The sequence below is a fragment of the Danio rerio genome, chromosome 14 (genome assembly GCF_049306965.1).
Source record: "Danio rerio strain Tuebingen ecotype United States chromosome 14, GRCz12tu, whole genome shotgun sequence".
NCBI classification, from domain to species: Eukaryota; Metazoa; Chordata; class Actinopteri; order Cypriniformes; family Danionidae; genus Danio; species Danio rerio.
In genome coordinates, this window is record NC_133189.1 from 675,001 (window position 1) to 680,000 (window position 5,000).

A 5,000-nucleotide genomic window follows, 5' to 3' on the forward strand; every position below is an offset into this window, starting at 1 on the left:
CAGTTTGACGGCATAATCGTGTGTATAAAAAAGAAAATCAAACAGAGTCTAAAAGCCCTTTTATATGAGGAACTACTTTCCTCCTCCGCTCATTCACATCTGCAGCTGACGTCAGAACAGCAGAAGCCTCTGCTCATTCACCAACGTCACTGTAGAGCTGAATGATTCTCTAGCGTAATGTCTGAAGTGATGATAAAACAGCTGATTTTGCTCACATTTGAAGATTATAAGACTGAACAGCATCAAATGTCATCAGTCTACAGAGATTTCTTAGTATTTCGGTTGCAATCGGCTGATCACAATATTACAGTTGTGTAAATACAGCACTACAGCATACAAATAAGAGAGAGAGCAAATTAGAAAGTCATTTACCTGTTTAATAATGATTTGATCAGCTGTAGTTTAAAATTAAGCTGTTTCTCTCTTATGCTGTGTTCACACTAGATGCGGCAAGCACAGATAAACCACGCTATTTGCATGTAAATAGACGCGTGAACATTTTGAGTTTACTCGCCTCATTCGCATGTCAAATTCACTACAAAACAGACGTGGATTTGCATGATGGGCGGGGCTTCTGTCTGTGAACTCAGCACTTAGGACTTATCATGTGGTCTCTGTCGCCATCTTGTGGATGAACATTGTCAACCGTCTTTGCTCAAAGACAGACTTATGGCTGCCGACGTGGTGTCTCTTAGAATTGATAAATAATTAAAATAGGCTCTGCCCTTATAAATAAACTGCATAGCTGCAATCTAAACAACTGCATTTTCTCCCAAAAACGCCTCAAAGTTACATGATGTTGTCCAGCAGCTGCAATATTAGTCAAACTGTAGAGTGTCCTCTGCTTGTTGCTGTATGTGGGCGGAGTAATACACAGGTGAAAAGCCTGGACGAGTGCTGTTACTGGCAGAATATCGCATGGCTATCAGCCAATCAGATTTAAGAACCAGACAGCAATGTTGAATAAAATATAATAAAAAAATAGCTTATAATGGGTCAAAATAAAATAAAATTTTAATTTAATTTAATTTAATTTAATTTAATTTAATTTAATTTAATTTAATTTAATTTAATTTAATTTAATTTAATTTAATTTAATTTAATTTAATTTAATTTAAACCCCTGATGAAGAAAAGTGTTTAAATTAAACTTATTGTTTATTGATATTTTAGATATTGATAATTTATGTTAATGATCAAAGCATGTTGACCAATGATTTATTAAATTAAGCGCTAATATTTCTAATATTTCTAATATTTCCGAAGTAATCTCTGAGCACCTGCAGGACTGATAGAGAAGCGGCTCGTGAATCTGGGCTGGTGTTTTTATCTTCAGAATTAGCTCTTCAATCCCATCATGCCTCTGTGTGCATGTGTGTGTGTGTGTGTGTGTGTGTGTGTGTGTGAGCTTGCTCCTCCAGTCAGACCACTAAATCAAGACTTCCTCCTTGGGCCTTTTTTCCATCTCCTCTTTCTCTGGTGCGCAGGCGTTCCTATCTGCTGATGTGAGACCAGGCGTGTGTTTCCCGTCCAACACCACTAAATCTTTCCGTGTGTGTGTGTGTGTGTGTGTGTGTGTGTGTGTGTGTGTGTGTGTGTGTGTGTGTGTGTGTGTGTGTGTGTGTGTGTGTGTGTGTGTGGAGCACCGTTCACCAAGCCATATGGCGCTCAAAGACTGATGTTCTTCGACCAGCAGAAAAACACACACTTCTGCAATCTCTCAGACATGAAGAGCCATGCGGTTGTGTTAGTGGGTGGTTGCTAGGGTGTTACTATGCTATATCAAGGGTGTTTTGGTGGATTCCATGGTGTTACTATGCTGTTGCTAGGGTGTCTTGGTGGCTACTAGGGCATTACTATGCTGTACTAAAAGGTTGTGGGTGGTTGCCAGGGTATAACTATGCTGTCGTTGTGGTTTGTCGGTGGTTGCCAGGGTGTTATTATGCTATTGCTAAGGTGTTTTGGTGGTTACCAGGGTGTTACTATGCTGTACTAAAAGGTTGTGGGTGGTTGCCAGGGTATAACAATACTGTCGTTGTGGTTTGTCGGTGGTTGCCAGGGTGTAATTATGCTATTGCTAAGGTGTTTTGGTGGTTACCAGGGTGTTACTATGCTGTACTAAAAGGTTGTGGGTGGTTGCCAGGGTATAACTATGCTGTCGTTGTGGTTTGTCGGTGGTTGCCAGGGTGTTATTATGCTATTGCTAAGGTGTTTTGGTGGTTACCAGGGTGTTACCATGCTGTACTAAAAGTTTGTGGGTGGTTGCCAGGGTATAAATACAACGTTCATGTGGTTTGTCAGTTGTTGCCATGATGTAAATATGCTGTTGGAAGGGGTTTGTGGGTGGTTGCCAGGGTGTTACTATGCTATTGCTAGGGTGTTTTGGTGGATTCATCGGTGTTACTATGCTGTTGCTAGGGTGTTTAGGGTGGTAGCCAGGGCATTACTATGTTGTACTAAAAGGTTGTGCGTGGTTGCCAGGGTATAACTATACTGTCGCTTTGGTTTGTCCGTGGTTGCCAGGGTGTTACTATGCTGTTGGAAGGGGTTTTTGGGTGGTTGCCAGGGTGTTGCTATATTGTCGCTAGGGTGTTTTGCGTGGTTACCAGGGCATTACTTGTTGTCACTAAAAACTTGTGAGTGGTTGCCTGGGTGTAAATATACTGTTGGGAGGGGTTTGTGGATGGTTACCAGGAGTTACTATGCTATTTCTAGGGTGTTTCGGTGGTTTCCAGGGTGTTACTGTGCTGTTGCTAGGGTGTTTTGGGTGGCTACCAGCCATTACTATGCTGTGACTATAAGGTTGGCTGTGTGCATTACAGGATACCAGCTCTCTCTCTCTCTCTCTCTCACACACACACACACACACACACACACACACACACACACACACACACACATTTGCCTCCCGCCGGGCACTTCCTCCCATCAGGTCGACCTCAGTCAAAGAGTTTAATCCTGTGAAACATTTCCTGCACTGATGAGAAATCAATCACTGATCCATCAGCGTGACATGATGAAAAGCACACATCACACACTCTCCAGCCCAATACACACACACACACACACACACACACAACAAAGAGCAGAGGAAGACAAGAATGAGATAAAGAAGTGTGAAAGGCGCCAGAGTCACGGCCGTTCATGAGGCTGTGAAAAACGCAATCAAGAACACACACACAACAACTGCAGCACTCACACACCAATACAAACACACACTCACACACACAGACAAACAGAAACATACACACACACACACACATACACACATACAAACTCACAAAAAGGCACACACACAAACACACTAACATTTACACAAACACAGAAACACACACGCTCTCAAACAGACACACAAACACACACACACACACACACACACACACACACACACTAACAGTTACACACACACAAACACACACACTCTCAAACAGACGCACAAACACACACACACACACTTACAGTTACACACACACAAACACACACACACACACACACTAACAGTTACACACACACAAACACACACACTCTCAAACAGACGCTCAAACACACACACACACACTTACAGTTACACACACACAAACACACACACTCTCAAACAGACGCACAAACACACAAACACACACACACACACACACACACACTAACATTTACACAAACACAAACACAGAAACACATACACTCTCAAAGAGACACACAAACACACACAAAAATAAGCACAAAAACAGAAACACACACAAGAGAGAGAGAGAAACACACACACATACAGAAACAGAAACACACACTCACGCACACAAACAGAAACACACACACACAAGTACAAACTCACAAAAAGGCGCACACACACATAAGCACACACATACACACACTTAACACTCACAGAAACACACACAAACAAACAAACAAACACACAACACTGACATACACACACACCAGAGAGCGAGAGAAAGAAACACATACACACACACATACAGAAACACACACATATACAAACTCACAAAAAGGCACACACACACAAACATACACACACTAACACTCACACAAACACACACTCTCAAACAAACAGACACACACACACACAAACACACTAACATTTACACACACACAAACAAACAAACACAGAAACACACACCCACACACAACACACATACACACACAAAAAACAGACACACATATACACACTCACAAACAGGCACACACAAACACATACACACACACACAAACAAACACAAACGCACAAACACACACACATATACACACAAATACACAGACACACACACAAAGAAAAAAACACACACACAGAGAAATCACACTGAAACACAAACATCACACATTCACAAACAGACACACACACACACACACACACACACACACACATGCGTGGGCTGGGTCAGGGCCTATTTTTAAGCTCAGAGGAAACAGTGAAAAGTGTTTTTTTTAGGAACTGAGTGGTTTGGCTTTCCTGTGTGGTTTCTGGCGTGTGTGTGTTTGTGTGTGTGTGTGTGTGTGTGTGTGTTTCCTCTATGACTCACTGTGATTTCCATGCATGTTGATACGTGTACAAGCGAGACGCTGAAAGAGGATCTGACTGTAAACACAACCCTGAGGAAAACACAGAACTCAGAGACTGTCATCATCATCATTCATTCATTCATTCATTTTCCTTCAGCGCAATCCCTTTATTTATCAGGGCTTGCCACAGCGGAATGAACCGCCAACTATTCCAGTGTTGGTGTGGGTTTCCTCCGGGTGCTCCAGTTTCCCCCACAGTCCAAACACATGCGCTATAGGGGAACTGACCAACTAAATTAACCGAAGTGTATGAGTGTGTGTGTGTTTGTGAATGAGTGTGTATGGGAGTTCCCCAGTAGTGGGTTGCAGCTGGAAGGGAATCCGCTGAGTAGAACAGATGCTGGAATAGTTGGTGGTTCATTCCACTGTCATTCCAAAATCAATGTAGAAAAGCTTTAGCTTTCATCACGAACAAAAGCCCTATTTGTGTGT